This window comes from Bufo bufo, chromosome 2 (assembly GCF_905171765.1).
Source record: "Bufo bufo chromosome 2, aBufBuf1.1, whole genome shotgun sequence".
Taxonomy (NCBI): domain Eukaryota; kingdom Metazoa; phylum Chordata; class Amphibia; order Anura; family Bufonidae; genus Bufo; species Bufo bufo.
The window spans coordinates 737,294,027-737,312,664 of NC_053390.1; positions in this window are offsets into that span (position 1 = coordinate 737,294,027).

Sequence of the window (18,638 nt, forward strand, 5' to 3'; positions counted from 1 at the left end):
GAGCAGGGTTAGCCACTGATCGGCCTGTGACCGCAGAGCTGCAAGCAGTGCAGTGTGGCTCTTGGCTTCCAGGCACAACAGCCGCAGAACAGCATGACAGCGTCTCACCTGGCACGTTGAATAGGTTTTGGGGAGCTTGGGTGATGCAGCGGAAGAGGCGGTAGCAGTGGAAAAGGAGGAGTCAGCCGAGGAGGAGACGGAGGATGTTGTAGGAGGAGGAGAAGAAGAGGCAGGTCTGCATGCAATCCATGGCGATAGCACCAAATCCACACGGGTGCCACTGGTTACATGCTTGATGGCCGTCAGAAGGTTCACCCAGTGGGCAGTAAAAGTTATGTACCTTCCCTGCCCGTGTTTCCTAGACCACGTGTCTGTCGTCAGATGTACCTTGGCACTGACACTGTGTGCCAGAGATATATTAACTTGCCGCTGAACGTGGCCATATAGTTCAGGGATGCCCTTCTGGGAGAAATATTTCCTTCCGGAGACCTTCCATTGCGATGTGCCAATGGCCACAAATTTTCTAAAGGCCTCCGAGTCCACCAATTTATATGGCAGTAGTTGGCGGGCTAGCAGTTCCAACAAGCCAGCGGTCAGCCGTTGGGCAGGAGGATTATCCAGTTTCATAATTTTTTACGCTTGAACATTTGGGCCACGGAAGCCTGCCTTGTGCCAGATGAACGCAATGACGGCACGGTGGAAGGTGGAGTGGAGGACAAATAGAAGGAGAGAGGAGCAGGAGAAAAGGCAGAACGTGGAGACCCGGGAGAGTGGCTTTGTGGGTTCTGACGGCGTTGCTCCCACTGAGCTCGGTGATGGGAGGCCAGGTGCCATCTTAAGGTGGTCGTCCCTAGGTGAGTGTTGGGCTTATGCGTTGACACCACAGGCTGCAGATGGCAACACTATTATCAGCAGCTGGCACGTTAAAAAAAATCCCACACTGCGGAGCCATGTGCCGGCGTCCTGGGAGCGCAAGATGTGACCGTGCATGGTGGATGGCTCACTCCAGATACATTTGTAGTCTGCTTTTTGCCTCCTGTGCACTGCGAGTTCTGCCTGCTTCTTCTCCATCTCCTCCCTATCTGCTGTTCAGTCTCTCCCTCTGAACTCCCCTCCTCTTCCTCCCTTGTGGGCACCCATGTGACGTCCATCGACATGTCATCATCGTCACCTTCACCACCACTGACATGAGAGATCTCAGAGTAGGCAGCAACAGCGGGGACCACCCTCCTTGGGCTCATCTGGGTACTGTCATCAGACCGCTGGGTTGCGGCCGTTCCTACCTTCTCTTCCTCATCCGATGCCAGGAATGGCTGCGCATCGGTAAGGTCTGGCAATGGATGGGAAAATAATTCCTCTGACTCGAGTGGAGGGGCTATGGTGGTGGTGTCTTTGGGGGTGCACACAGCAGAGAGTGAGGTGGGTGCAGATACAGAGGATGAGGATGGTGCAGAAGCGGAAGGCTGAGTAAGCCACTTAACCAACTCTGGTGCGCCATTTGAAGTTATCGCACACGCCTTCTCCAACTTCCCACTTAGGCTCCGGCCTGGTGCACCTGCCCGACCCCTACCATCCCTGCGGAACGGTCTGCCTCTTCCTCTGCCTGTCATTTTCTAAATGACCCTCTGCCTAAGTCCGTAGAGAAAAGCATTATTTGTGGAAGCAGGCATATGGCACCCCTCAATCAGTATTTTGTGGAAGCAGGTGTATTGCAGCCCTCAATTAGAGATGGCCTTGTGGTTCGCCCGGCGGTCGTTTCGCGGCGAACTTTGCTCGTTCGCAATTCGCTAAACGGGCGAACATATGGCGATGTTCGCGCGTGCTGTTCACGTATTGCGCGCTGCGTATACTGCGTGAAACATGCGTGGCCTACTTTTGCTAACTGTTTGCTGAGCGAACTTGAGGATAAACGTCTGATAACTGTAAGTAATTTGACATTACATCACTGTTTTTGAATAAATTTCCAATGCATGGAAGAATAATAGCTTGCCTTATATGCAGATATATTGTTTGCGATTGTTGCGAACTTGCGACACATACAACTTTACATTTTTTCAGGTCTGACTCCATGATATTACTGATTGTTGGTGCACTAAGTATTGTTGTGACATCACAGATTTACAGCACTATGTCTGTAGCATGTCTGTATGGACAGCAGAGAAATATCAATCACATGCACATTGCACATCCATTTTCCTGCCACACACTATACCGCACACACAGTATATAGATTAGAGTTTGTATCCTGTTGGTCATGACGGGTGCACCACGGGGAGGCGAACCAGCTGTACACCCCAAACCATACCTTCACTTCACTAGACAGGTACATCTCTGCTCAGCTGGCCAATATCTGATTGCTCAGACCCCACACACATACAATTGCTATCCAATCCGATCTTATAACGATAAAATTACATCTAATATTTCACCTTCAAAGACTTAAATATGTTTTGCTATATTGTTGAGGACATTATTTTCAATCCTTATATTTCAAAAATGTGGGATTATATACTTGCATCTTTATCCTGCACCGCATGTTGGAGCAGGGATACGATAGGACCGTGGTCCAAGAGGAAAAACAAAATATTGTGGAGGGCATACAGAAGGAGCTATGGAGAGAGTATAAGGCCTAACATACATATACGTTCATAATCAAACATTGGTCCGACTTGAAGAGAAGGCACGTCAGGTGGATCACTCGGACCCGTGACCGCAAATGCCCAGGTACAATGCTTACATCACTTTTGTATATCTCGCCAACACTCTGTAATGTGTATATACAGTTAAGCAAATAAGTATTTCATCCCTTTACAAATAATTACATAGTACCTGATGTGACATGTAGCAAATCAGCCGTTAAATCATACATCTCTACCTAACTGTGACTGTATAAATATATATATATATATATATACACTGCGTGCAGAATTATTAGGCAAATGAGTATTTTGACCACATCATCCTCTTTATGCATGTTGTCTTACTCCAAGCTGTATAGGCTCGAAAGCCTAATACCAATTAAGCATATTAGGTGATGTGCATCTCTGTAATGAAAAGGGGTGTGGTCTAATGACATCAACACCCTATATCAGGTGTGCATAATTATTAGGCAACTTCCTTTCCTTTGGCAAAATGGGTCAAAAGAAGGACTTGACAGGCTCAGAAAAGTCAAAAATAGTGAGATATCTTGCAGAGGGATGCAGCACTCTTAAAATTGCAAAGCTTCTGTAGCGTGATCATCGAACAATCAAGCGTTTCATTCAAAATAGTCAACAGGGTCGCAAGAAGCGTGTGGAAAAACCAAGGCGCAAAATGACTGCCCATGAACTGAGAAAAGTCAAGCGTGCAGCTGCCAAGATGCCACTTGCCACCAGTTTGGCCATATTTCAGAGCTGCAACATCACAGGAGTGCCCAAAAGCACAAGGTGTGCAATACTCAGAGACATGGTCAAGGTAAGAAAGGCTGAAAGACGACCACCACTGAACAAGACACACAAGCTGAAACGTCAAGACTGGGCCAAGAAATATCTCAAGACTGATTTTTCTAAGGTTTTATGGACTGATGAAATGAGAGTGAGTCTTGATGGGCCAGATGGATGGGCCCGTGGCTGGATTGGTAAAGGGCAGAGAGCTCCAGTCTGACTCAGACACCAGCAAGGTGGAGGTGGAGTACTGGTTTGGGCTGGTATCATCAAAGATGAGCTTGTGGGCCCTTTTCGGGTTAAGGATGGAGTCAAGCTCAACTCCCAGTCCTACTGCCAGTTTCTGGAAGACACCTTCTTCAAGCAGTAGTACAGGAAGAAGTCTGCATCCTTCAAGAAAAACATGATTTTCATGCAGGACAATGCTCCATCACACGCGTCCAAGTACTCCACAGCGTGGCTGGCAAGAAAGGGTATAAAAGAAGAAAATCTAATGACATGGCCTCCTTGTTCACCTGATCTGAACCCCATTGAGAACCTGTGGTCCATCATCAAATGTGAGATTTACAAGGAGGGAAAACAGTACACCTCTCTGAACAGTGTCTGGGAGGCTGTGGTTGCTGCTGCACGCAATGTTGATGGTGAACAGATCAAAACACTGACAGAATCCATGGATGGCAGGCTTTTGAGTGTCCTTGTAAAGAAAGGTGGCTATATTGGTCACTGATTTGTTTTTGTTTTGTTTTTGAATGTCAGAAATGTATATTTGTGAATGTTGAGATGTTATATTGGTTTCACTGGTAAAAATAAATAATTGAAATGGGTATATATTTGTTTTTTGTTAAGTTGCCTAATAATTATGCACAGTAATAGTCACCTGCACACACAGATATCCCCCTAAAATAGCTAAAACTAAAAACAAACTAAAAACTACTTCCAAAAATATTCAGCTTTGATATTAATGAGTTTTTTGGGTTCATTGAGAACATGGTTGTTGTACAATAATAAAATTAATCCTCAAAAATACAACTTGCCTAATAATTCTGCACTCCCTGTATATACACACATGGAGGTACAGATCGATGTATGATGTAACCAGCTGATTTTGTACGTTTCACACACAAATAAATATTTATATGTGTGTGTGTATGTATATATATATATATATATATATATATATATATATATTCATAAACTGCAATCATCTTTCTGTATTCAAGTAAAAGATCCCATCCATCATTACATTAGATACATCCCCCACTTAATTTGCATTTGATTTTCTGAGTTGTTTGTCCAAATTCCAAACATTGTGTGATTACAGGGGTTCCGGTTCCTTCAGTCTGCCACAGGCGTTCCCCAGAAGAATTGGAGATGGTTGAGGTCTCCGCAGAGGAGGAGGATGGAGAGCAGGTGGGACCCTCTGGGCAGCAGAATGCCCCTCCCCCACCTGATGTGGGCCAAGTAGTGGAGGTCACAGCTGAAGAAGATGGACCCTCCCAGCCGCCGGATTCCCCCACCCCAGGTCAAGATGATGAAGAGGAGGTTGTCACCACATTAAGCCTTTCTACCCCAGGCCAGTTTTCACCTTCCTGCCCAGGCCATTTTTTGAAAATCTGACATGTGTCACTTTGTGTGTTAATAACTTTAACGCTTTTACTTAGCAAATTTCCAAATTTCAATTTCTCTTCTTTTATTATAGATACCTCCATAATAGTTATTACTTTACATTCCCCATATGCCTACTTCATGTTTGGATCATTTTGAAAATGACCTTTTTTTGGGGACGTTAGAAGGCTTAGAAGTTTAGAAGCAAATCTTAAAATTTTGAAGAACTGTTCCAAACCCCAATTTTTTCAGGTCCTGTTAAGTTATGAAGTCACTTTCTGAGGCTTACATAGTGGAAACCACCCACAAATAACCCCATTTTATAAACTACAACCCTCAAGCTAATCAAAACTGATTCTACAAACTTTGTTAACCCTTTGGGTGGGCCACGAGAATGAAATTTCAAAATTGCACTTATTTTTCATCATCGTCACCTCCACATGACACCCACCGCCCCCCACCCCCTGCAGCTCCGGAGCTGCGATGCGCGTGTGTAAGAAATCCGGCCAATAGCAGCGATCGGGGCTGCAGGGGGCCGGAAAAACCTCCCGCAGCCCTTAGTTAAAGGGATTCTGTCACCTCGTTTTAGCTTATAGAGCTGCGGATATGCACAGCTAGATCGCTGCTAGCATGTCCGCAATATACATGTCCCATAGCGCTGTGTCCTTTTATTGTGTTGAAAATTTTTTGAAGAACTGTTCCACAGTTAGATTGCCATAATCTCGCGATGTGCAGTGCCGGTATAGTGTTCCTTCCCTGTGCTCGCATCAGCCTCAGGGAAGGAACTGCGCATGCACGAGCTCGCGCATCGCGAGATTACGGCAATCTAACTGTGAAAAAAGGAGTAGATTCGGAGGACGCAGGCGGTGCTGGGCCCCTTCACAGGGGGGCGTGGCTGGGCACCAAGAAGGTTAGTACAGCCCCTTGGGCACCTTACCAGGCTCATTTATATATCTATAAAATAATTTTTTAAACACAATAAAAGGACACAGAGCTATGGGACAGTTATATTGCGGACATGCTAGCGGCGATCTAGCCGTGCATGTCCGCAGCTCTGTAAGCTAAATCGAGGTGACAGCATCCCTTTAACATAGCTGCCTGCTCGGCAGAGCAGCCTTTGCACCCCGGTTCCCGAACGATTATGCCTGGTGGCAGGGTGTTCGTTGCGCCGTAATAGTACGGCGCTGGGCGGCAAGTCACGTTCCGATGCCCTGTACTATTACGGCGCAGGTCGGGAAGCGGTTAAAACGGCCAACAATGAGGGGACAACACAAAGTACAGTAATAGAAAACAACACTGGACAATAACTCTGTAATCAACATAAAAACCATTAACTAACCAAATAAATAACATTATACTCTACTTAACTATCACTAACTAACCAACTATATAATTAGCATAAATATCATTAACAAATGAATTGATATGTAAATCGACAGTGCTTAAACAAATACTACACACAATGCACTAATTGCCGCTTAGTCTAAATAGAGAGTAATTTTCATATTATTTTTTTCCTAACAGTACTCATTCAATTTAAAACCCTGCTGAGCAAGATGCAGCAGGAGAAGGAAAAAAACATGCAGGAGATCCAGGAGCAGCAGCAGCAGCTGGAAAATAAGTTGAAGGAGATACATGCGCAGCAGCAGAAGCTTGCACAGAAGGTGCAGCAGTTTGATGCGCTGCAACTAAATCAGATGCAGGAGTTGTGTGACCTGCAGGGGCGTACACAGAAATCATTGGGCCCCATAGCTTTTATGCCTTGCAGGATAGCAGGAAATCGGAGTGACATTACATGATGTAATAGCACCCAGCTTTTCTGCTCTCCTGCAAGGCACATGTGGAGAGACATGAGAAAGCTGAGTAACACAACCCTCATATCTTCTCATGCCTCTGCACTTGTGCCATGCAGGACATCAGGAAAGCTGAGTCACATTACATAATGTAGTGACACCCAGCTTCCCTCCTGTTCTGAATGGCATATGTGCAGAGGAATAGCCTGGGAAAGCTGAGTGACCTTGCCCCCTTCCACACACATACACCTCTGCACTGTCCTCACCTACAAGTCGTCACTTACTTCATTACTGACCCCCAGACGAAGGTACGCCGAAAAGCGCGTTGGGGTTGGCGCCATCCTGGAGGAGACTCTGTATGGGTAAATGTCCCTTTTCCTCACTATGTATGATTCTATGTATGCATAATCATTTCTTCTGAACAATTGTTCTAGGATAGGGACTCCGTTCATTGTATGTCTCCTCCAGTGATGTTACTTTTTATCTCCTGCACTGATTCTTTTAATCATGTATGTTGTTTAATGTGATTTTGTAATAAAGAACAATTTAGTACCAGCGGTCTGGCATTTTCTATGTAGGTTATTTACTTCATTACTGGTTGTGGCAATCCAGAGGAATCAGGCGGGGGCGGAGCTAACAGGCAGGAGGCGGAGCTAGGAGGCGGGGCTAGCAGACGGGAGACAGTTAGGAAGATAGACAGGGGCGGGGACTCTCCTCCACTGCAGGGCCCCCCCTTCCTCACGGGCCCCATAGCAGCTGCGTGGTCTGCCTATATGGTAGGTACGCCACTGGTGACCTGCATGAGCTACTTAAAAAGTTGCCATAGAGCCGTGTTTGGCTCCAACTGCTGAATAATTTTTTTTTGCAGTTAAAACGTGTGCGTGCTTTTTTAATACGGTTATGTTTTTATGTTATTTTAAATTATAAGGTTGCAGTAAGGCCCCTTTAGTCCATTGGCAAACTCACCATGATCAGGACAGACAGCAGCATCAGCAGCAGGTAATGGTAATGGTGGAGTATAAGGCCTACACATAACTCAGCATGATCAGGACAGAGAGCAGCAGGTTCTTTGTTTGCAGCAGGAATGTGTTCCCAGGAATGGGCCCCCACCGGACCAGGGCAAAAGACCACAAATAAACTCTGAGAGAAGCAGGTTTTTCGTCTAGAGTGAGAATGTGCTCCCATGCATACAAAATGCTATATTTTCCATTGAAATTGTTTTTTTTTCCTAAAGTATTCTAACTTTGTAGAGCCCACAATAAATTTGTACAAATTTAGCTCCACACACCGCCTGCACCGGTCTGCTCTCATTTTCCATATCGGCACATCGAGTCTGAAGCAGAACATTGTGGTAACGCAGCCTGCCGCGCCGTGTGCTGATTGTTCCAAGCCAGAGGGCAGCAGGACTGGAAGGGTTTAGCAGCGGCTCTCTCATCCTCCTTTTGTCTTTAGTTTTCGGGGATCCCTGAAGTTGTCTGTGGCTGGGGCAGGAGACCGAGGACGACATTCTCCTGGGCGATGAGCAGGAGCCAGGGCGCTCCACCGCTTCCAATTTAGTGCAAATGGGGGCCTTCATGCTCCAGTGTTTGAAGAGGGATCCCCATATAAAAAGCATAAAGAGCAAGGACCAGTACTGGGTGGCAACGTACTTAGATCCCTGTAACAAATACAAAATGGCGGACATGTTACCTCCAGCCACATAATCGCAAGTTATTTTCTGTCAGGTGAATGCCTAATTTTTGGGGCCGGTACTCCTGTGGCCTATAATAAAATTTTTCTAGGCTCCAGCAGGGCACATTTTTGCGAGTTTCCCTTTAAGACGCATAAAAATGTATTTGTGCACTTCTACTAAGTATTTGGTGACTGCAAATCTGACCTGAAGGTTTTTCAGGTTCGCCTGCCATTAAAGTGAATGCAGTTCGCGAACATTTGATCGCGCAATCGCATTCGCGAACTGTCCCAGTCGATGTTCGTCCATAACTACCCTCAATCAGTATTTGGTGGAAGAAGGTATATGGCACCCCTCAATCAGTATTTGGCAGAAACGGGTATATAGCACCCCTCAATCAGTATTTGGCGGAAACAGGTATATGGCAGTATTTTGTGGAAGCAGGTATATAGAAACATAGAATGTGTCGGCAGATAAGAACCATTTGGCCTATCTAGTCTGCCCAATATACTGAATACTATGAATATCCCTTGGCCCTATCTTATATAAAGGATGGCCTTATTCCTATCCCATGCATGCTTAAACTCCTTCACTGTATTTGCAGCTACCACTTCTGCAGGAAGGCTATTCCATGCATCCACTACTCTCTCAGTAAAGTAATACTTCCTGATATTACTTTTAAACCTTTGCCCCTCTAATTTAAAACTATGTCCTCTTGTAGCAGTATTTCTTCTTTTAGATATTATCTCCTCTTTTACCTTGTTGATTCCCTTTATGTATCTAAAAGTTTCTATCATATCCCCTCTGTCTCGTCTTTCTTCCAAGCTATACATGTTAAGGTCCTTTAACCTTTCCTAGTAAGTTTTATCCTGCAATCCATGTACTAGTTTAGTAGCTCTTCTCTGAACTCTCTCCAAAGTATCAATATCCTTCTGGAGATATGGTCTCCAGTACTGTGCACAATACTCCAGATGAGGTCTCACTAGTGCTCTGTAGAGCGGCATGAGCACCTCCCTCTTTCTACTGGTAATGCCTCTCCCTATACACCCAAGCATTCTGCTAGCATTTCCTGCTGCTCTATGACATTGTCTGCCTACCTTTAAGTCTTCTGAAATAATGACCCCTAAATCCCTTTCCTCAGATACTGAGGTTAGGACTGTATCACTGATTTTATATTCTGCTCTTGGGTTTTTACGCTCCAGGTGCATTATCTTGCACTTATCAACATTAATTTTTAGTTGCCAGATTTTGGACCATTCCTCTAGTTTTCCTAAATCCTTTTCCATTTGGTGTATCCCCCTAGGAACATCAACCCTGTTACAAATCTTTGTGTCATCAGCAAAAAGACTCACCTTACCATCGAGGCCTTCTGCAATTTCGCTGATAAAGATATTAAACAATATGGGTCCCAGAATAGATCCCTGAGGTACCCAATTGGTAACAAGACCATGGTCTGAATATACTCCATTGAGTACAACCCTCTGTTGTCTGTCCCTCCATTCAACAATATGGGAGTCCACGCACAAAGACTGCAATTTATTGATAAGCTTTCTATGTGGGACAGTATCAAAAGCCTTACTAAAGTCCAGATAAGCGATGTCTACTGCACCTCCGCCATCTATTATTTTAGTCACTGTTGAGGAAGGGTTGAGACATATGCATATATATATGCATGCAAACACGTGCATGCATGTATAATATATATACGCATACATAAATAGGCGCATTATAGGATGATGTGCGCAGATGTGCCCAGCATCTGCGCACATATGCCCTTAATATTCCACAGGGGCTCATTGTGGCCCCTGTGGGGAATATGTGCCCCCTTATATGCCCCTCTTCTATTTATGTGCCCCCTTATATGTGTCCCCTTATAGTCATATTAGAGTCCCCTTATAGTATACCCCCCATATCCATGTCCCCTGACTCACCTAAAACCAGAGGTATCAGTGTGAATGTGCCCCAAGCATTCACACTGATGTCATCTGGCTAATTCCATCAGAATGACTGGACAAGAAGTCATCCTGCCTGCTTCAAAGAACTCTGATTCAATAGAATCCTTTGTATTAATTATCTCCAGCGCCGCTGGAGATAATTATGCATAATAGGAAGAGGGGAGAAACCTCCCCTCCTTCTATTATGTGCATTCCGGCAGCGCGATTACTATCGCGCTGCCCGGAATGCAAAGTGTTACAGGCGGGAGATCCAAGGCTTCTCCCGCCTGTCAGGAAGTGGCGCGGCCCCGACGTACTCGTGCAGGGACGCGCGGGCTGGCGCAGTGACTCCATCTCACTGCGCCGGCCCACGTGTCCCTGATGGTGACATAAATATCCGGCGGCCCCTGCACTGGGGAGAAGAGCCAAGCCGCCTACCTCAAGAGGATCCCCCTGGACAACGAGCATTCCCTGGAGGGCTGAGTATTACCCCCTATCCCACCAACGATATTAAACCCTACTTGCCCATATCCCCTATCCCACCAACGAACCCCTACTACCCCTACTCCCATATTCCCTATCCCATCAACCCACCTGCCCATATATAACCCCTGGAGGGCTGAGTCATTAATCCCTGAACCACCAATTCCCTGCAGGAGCATCCCTGCTCCCTATTAACCCTTGCTGTACCCCTGCCTGTATTTACCCCTACAACCCTGTGTCTGTGGCCTGCATTCACCCCTGCAGTGCCACCGTTCCCTTAGGGATAGTGTTAGAGCCAGGTGGGGTGGGCTGCTAATGAATGAATGTAAGTGTATTGTATAGATAGTTTGTGGGTGGAACTTGGGATTGAATAGTGTATTTAGTGCTGTATTTATGGTGCTGTATTGTGTACTGTAGGTGATAATAAATATCTTGTATTATTTGTATTATACCTACTGTGTAACGTGTGGTTATTAGCGGTAGCTAGCTCAGTTAGGCGCTTGCAGCTAGTTTAGTGATTAGCGTAAGGCAAGGTGAAAGTATTATTCTTTATTAAAGGTATAATAGGCAGAGTCATCAGTAGACGGCTCCTTCTATTTATGAATATTAATTATTGATATTTGCATAAATATTGGTAATTAATATTCCCCCTTTGCAGTCACCCAATCAAAAAAATCTATAAGATTAGTTTGACATGATCTCCCTGAAGTAAACCCATGCTGTTTTTCATCTTTCAATCCATGGGATTTTAGATGTTCCACAATCCTCTCCTTAAAGAGGACCTTTCACCTGTATAAACTATGTGAACTGAGTATGCTGCCATATAGAGCGGCGCCCGGGGATCTCACTGCACTTACTATTATCCCCGGGCGCCGCTCCGTTCTCCCGTTATAGGCTCCGGTACCTTTGCTTTTTAAGTTATAGTAGGCGGGTCTTCCCTTGTCCTGTGGGCGTCTCCTTCTCCTAGGCTGCAGCGCTGGCAGATCGCAGCGCACAGCTCACATCCTGGGAGAAAAAAACCTCCCAGGCTGTGAGCTGTGCGCTGCGATTGGCCAGCGCTGCAGCCTAGGAGAAGGAGACGCCCACAGGACAAGGCAAGACCCGCCTACTATAACTTAAGGAGCAAAGGTACCGGAGCCTATAACGGGAGAATGGAGCGGCGCCCGGGGATAATAGTAAGTGCAGTGAGATCCCCGGGCGCCGCTCTATATGGCAGCATACTCAGTTAACATAGTTTATAAAGGTGAAAGGTCCTCTTTAAGTATGGTTTCCATTAATTTCCCCACTATTGATGTCAGGCTTACTGGCCTATAGTTGCCCGATTCCTCCCTACTACCTTTCTTGTGAATGGGCACAACATTTGCCAATTTCCAATCTTCTGGGACGACTCCTGTTGCCAGTGATTGGTTAAATAAATCTGTTAATGATTTTGCTAGTTCGCCGCTGAGCTCTTTTAATAGCTTTGGCTGTATCCCATCAGGCCCCTGTGACTTATTTGTATTAATTTTAGACAGCTGACTTAGAACCTCTTCCTCTGTAAAGACACATGCATCAAAAGATTCATTAGTCTTCTTTCTTAACTGAGGTCCTTTTCCTTCATTTTCCCTTTTAAAAACTTAACAGAAGAAGTATTCATTGAGGCAGTCAGCTAGTTCTTTATCTTCTTCCATGTAGACAAATGTAGAGATTGCTGCAGCTCTCACCTCACACTAAGCAGAGCACGGATGTACAGACCTGGACTCAGTCTGGAGCAAAATGAAAAAAGAAAACGAATTCCAGCTCTTCGCAATAAAAGGCTTCTTTATTCCACTTCTTTAAAAACAGACATCAAATGCAGAGTAGTATGCTGTGACGCGTTTCGGGCTGTTATATCTTAGCTAGCGTTTGGTGTCCCTAACAGTTTGTCCCTGCTCCAAAATGCAACCTCTCCCTACACTGGCAAAACACTTAATGTAAAATGGCGGCCAGATCAGGTTTATTTATAAGATAGAGGGTATGTCCATGTGCTGAAACATCTCAATTGGCTGTCCTGTCCCACCTGATGGATGTGTCATGGGTCAAAGTTCGGCACTATGCACAAAAATATGGCGCATGCGAATATCGCATGTTCGGTAAATCACGAACGAGTAAAGTTCGCCGCGAAACGACCGCCGGGCAAACCGCAAGGCCATCTCTAAATGTCCCCATTGTGTTTAAAAACATATAGGGGTCTGCAGACCAAGGCTCAGCAAAATACGGATACCTTCCGTGTGCAATCTGTATTTTTCTCACTCCTATCACTAGAAATGATTATTCTTGTCTCAATACAGACAAGAATAGGACATGTTCCATAATTTGAAGAGTGGACATACGGATGCGGACAACACATGGATGACAACTGTGTGCTTTCTTTTTTGTTTAGTTTTTTTGCATATCCTTAGAGTCTATGTGAAATCCTCAAAAAATATGAATCAGACACGATGTAAAATACAGCTGTGTGCATGAGTCCTTATAGCCACACATACAAGCACAATTCCTAGGTAATGGTATACTTGACATCAACTTACGGTACATGTCTAAAGGCTCGTTCACACGAACGTTTTTTGCGTTCCGTATATGGGCCGTTTTTTGAGTTCCATATATGGAACCATTCATTTCAATGGTTCCGCAAAAAAAACTGAATGTACTCTGTATGCATTCCGTTTCCGTATTTCCGTTCCGTTCAAAGATATAACATGTCCTATTATTGCTCGCAAATCACGTTCCGTGGCTCTATTCAAGTCAATGGGTCCGCAAAAACAACCGAACACATACGGAATGTACTCTGTATGTCTTCCGTATCCGTTCAGTTTTTGTTGAAAACATCTATTGAAAATTTTATGCCCGGCCCAATTTTTTCTATGTAATTACAGTATACTGTATAGGCCATATGGAAAAACGTAATGGAACCGGAAACACTACTGAAACAAAAAATGGAAAAACTGATCCGTTAAAAACAGACCGCAAAACACTGAAAAAGCCATACGGTCGTGTGAACAAGCCCTAAGGCTGCAGTCCTCGCCAGTGACATTGAATTCCTGATGGTTATTAGAATATTTCTCTCCTTATTACGCATTCAGACGGTGTATATAGCAACCTTCAATTACAATACAATGAAAGCTATGTGGACCACTCAAACAGTTATCCCCTGCTTAGGATGCCATTAAGTCTGTTTCTATCTATCAATTGAGATGTAACTTCAAATGGATTTCACTAATGGTTATGTAATTCAGAATATATGTCATTAAAAGATATGTATATATGTCATTTACTGACATGTAATGTGAAATCATCATTCACTTATAGGTGACTCCAGATGTAGGTCACTCAGTGTGTAGTTACGACTGTGTAGAGTAAAACATAGCTAGCGCTAAATGAATGACAATGGCAATTCCAATGACGAATGCATTAAATGTGACTTCCTCTGGTGTGCGTGCACATCCCGTACATTCACTTGTGTCAGGAAGCATTTAGCAGATAGCACTGGGATTGGGACCCAATAGTCTTATCTAGCATTCTTCAATACCTTTGGAACTGGATTTTTCTTAAATTGCATCTGTCAGCAGACTTGTATCTATGGACCTGGCTGACCTGTTACATGTGCGCTTGGCAGCTGAAGACATCTGTGTTGGTCCCATGTTCATATGTGCCGCACTGCTGGGAAAAAGGAAGTTTTATTATATGCAAAAGAGCCTCTAGGAGCAACGGGAACGTGATCGCACCTGGCCCTGACTTCTCCTAAAGGTAATCAAAGTGCAGAGGGCGCGGCAGTTTCAGAAAGAGCAGAACCTCTAGGAGTAATGGCAACGCCCCCGTTCCTCCTAGAATCAATCAGATTTAGGCCTCATGCACACGACCGTTGTTGTGTTCCGTTCCGCAAAATGGGGTTCCGTTGTTCCGTGATCCGTTTCCGTTTTTGTTTCCGTGTGTCTTCCTTTATTTTTGGAGGATCACCAGACATGAAGGAAAGTAAAAAAAAGTCTAAGTCAAGTTTGCCATGAAAATGATAGGAAAAGAATGGACGCGGACGTGGATGACAATCTTGTGTGCCTCCGCGTTTTTTCACGGTCCCATTGACTTGAATGGGTCCGCGAACCGTTTTCTGTAAAAAAAATAGGACAGGTTATATTTTTTTGACGGACTGAAACCACGGATCACGGACGCGGATGACAAACGGTGCATTATCCGAGTTTTCAACGGACCCATTGAAAGTCAATGGGTCCGCAGAAAATCACGAAAAACGGAACAACGGACACGGAATAAAACAACGGTCGTGTGCATGAGGCCTTAGTCCTCTTTCACACGAACGATACAGATTGGCTCTGGATGCGTTCAGGGTGCGTCCAGTGAAACTCGCACCATTTTGTAAGCAAGTTCAGTCAGTTTTGTCTGCGATTGCGTTCAGTTTTTTCCTCGTGGGTGCAATGCATTTTGATGCGTTTTTCACGCGCGTGATAAAAAACGGAAGGTTTAAAAACAACATCTCCTAGCAACCATCAGTGAAAAACGCATCGCACCCACACTTGCTTCCGGATACAATGCATTTTTCACTGAAGCCCCATTCACTTCTATGCTGCGTTTTTCATGCAACGCACAAGTGATGCATAAAAAACACAGACCCATTGAAAATAATAAGTCAGGATTCAGTGCGGGTGCTATGCGTTCACGTCACGCATTGCACCCGCACGGAAAACTCGCTCGTGTGAAAGAGGCCTTAGGCCTCATGCACACGACCGGTTATTTTTGCGGTCCGCAAAACGGATTTCCGTTGTTCCGTGATCTGTGACCGTTTTTTCTTCCCTGGGTCTTCCTTGGTTTTTGGAGGATCCATGGACATGAAAAGTGAAAAAAAAAAACGAAGTCAAGTTTGCATTGAAAATGATAGGAAAAACGGACACGGATCACGGACACGGATCACGGACGCGGATGACTATCTTGTGTGCATCCGTGATTTTTCACGGACCCATTGACTTGAATGGGTCCGTGAACCGTTGTCCGTGAAAAAAATAGGACAGGTCATATTTTTTTCACGGACTGGAAAAACGGATCACGGACGCGGAAGCCAAACGGTGCATCTTCCGATTTTTCCACGGACCCATATAAAGTCAATGGGTCCGCGAAAAAAAACGGAAAACGGAACAACGGCCGCGGATGCACACAACGGTCGTGTGCATGAGGCCTTAGGCTAGGGCTACACGACGACAACTAAGACGGATTTTTCTGCGACTGTAGCATCGCAGTTGCAGCATGTCGCATTCGCAGTGCGACACCATAGACTATCGTTATAAAAATTGTCGGGCAACATTGGTGCAACAAAATGTCGCAAGTGTAGTTGTGCCCTATGTGTCGCACGACACATGTTGTCATGTAGCCCTAGCATTAATCTTTCATTTTCCTAAGTAGCTCTGAAAAATGAAAGGTGGAATCTAATTGGTTGCTAGGTGCATATCATATTTTGCTGGTTGTTACAAATGGACTGAAATATCATGCATCAAGTGTGCATAAAAGGTAACACTGGATGCACGATGATAACTCTCAGAAATGTAGTCCATATGCTAGGGACATGCCATACAGGGTTGTCTAGGATTTTAAAAAATTGTTGCTGTTTTTTCCAAAACAATGCCACATCTGATTATGGGTTGTGTCTGGTATCCCCACTGTACATTAAAGTGAATGGTACTGAGCTGTAATACCACGCACAGCCTGTGGACAGGTGTGGTGCTGTTTTAGGGTGAAAGCAGCTATGCTGAATGCCGTGTATTCTTGTACAACCCCTGGACTGAGTTCTTTTATTTCTCATTTGAAACATGTTCAAGCAATTTATGGAGCACGCCAAATTTGCACAAAAATGTGCAACTTTTCAAGCTTTTTAACACTTATTAATAGTGTGTGGGACTTAGGCCTCTTGCACACAAACGTATTTTCATTCCGTGTCCGTTCCGTTTTTTTTGCAGACCGTATACGGAACCATTCATTTCAATGGGCTCGCAAAAATAAAAAAGGAAGGTACTCTGTGTGAATTCCGTTTCCATATTTCATTCCGTGTCCGTCCGTTTTTGAGGCTCATTTGCATATATTAAAACATCATCTTTCTCAGCAATGCGAGCACATATGAACATGGGACCAACACAGATGTCTTCAGCTGCCAAGTGCACATGTAACAGGTCAGCCAGTGTCATAGGTACAAACCTGCTGACAGAGGACCTTTAAGCCTGTTTCACATTTGCCCCAGGAGTTCCAACCGTCTTTTCCATCTGAGAACAGCCTTTCAGAGCTCTCTGGATCTGGCATTGCTGAATGTTACTGGAATGCCAGCCAGCCCCATTGACTATAATACCTGGTATTTGTCCGCCTGAATCCCAGCATATTTTCTGGGTAGCTGTCAGATCTCCACTGGATCCCATTATAGTCAATGGGGTTGGCGGGCATTCTAATAACGTCCGGCAATGCTGGATCTAGAGAGTTCCGGAAGGCCGTTCTCTGACGGAACAGCCTGCTGGAACTAATGTGAAACAGGCCTTAGGATCGTGTGTTCGGCCATTTATTTACATTATTGTCTGGCCCCACAGTAAGATTTTCTACCAACAAGTTAGGTACGTTTTTAAGTTTTTCTTATACTGGGGAGCAGATGTGGGAAATCCATATTTTCTTCAAGCCTTACTTGAAGAAATAAAGTTAGATCATTGTATGAACTCAGAAGGGCATATAAGTTTATGAAACTTTCACGGTCTTTGAACTGCGTCCATCTGTGGACACAAAACTAAGATGAATCATTGACTGTTGCCTGGAAACTGGCACACAAAACTGGCAGAGGTCTATTCCTGAGATTGATGGTGTCATTTCACTAGACCAGGACATGGGAAATTTTAAAGGAATTACCATTGATGCCTTCTTAAAGAAAAAAGCAATTTACAAAATTGTACAAGACACGTGTCCCGCAGCCTTTCAGCATGATCTATGAATGGCGAGCTCCTCTTTGGTAGGATCTGTCTTCTTGGAATCCGTCACGGAGACAGAGCTCTTTTGATTATGGGATCTATATTATGCCCTAATGTGGTGGCTATAATGATACCCACTAAATGCGCCCAGAGGTCACGATATAAAATAGTCAGCCCACACATTAATATTAGTATCAGTAAACCAAGTTAATAATAATTTAGAGTGACAGGAAGATTTCAGTTTCCCCAGGTTGTCCTTTGTGGCTATGGCAAGAAGAAATTTACAGGGATTTTACATTCCACAGATTTCTCTACACTTTATCAGGTGACTAATTTAGTCAATTATATTGTCAGATCATAATCCACAGTCAGCTACAAATAGTGAAAAACTGCACACTAATAGTCAGAGGTATTGTGTCATTACAAAAACCCACTTTTCATATTAAAGGCTATGTACACCTTTGGGGGCATTTTTCTTTAATTATTGCATTGTACTCATTTTGAGCTAAAAATCTATTTTTAAATCGGTCTTTATTACAAATATGGAGCCCTTTTTTCTGTACAGGGCTAAGATTCTCTACTATAGAGATCTGAATTTTCTCTCTGCTTCAGCTACCTGGCGGGCTCCTTATCTCTGCTCTTAGACATGATAAACACTCATTGTAGCTCAGTTCTTATCTTACTGATAAGAATGTGGCTTAAATAGGTGTTTATGACCTCTTAGTAAATTAGAGATAAGCCACAAAGTGAAAGTAAAAAGTAAGATTCACACAGCT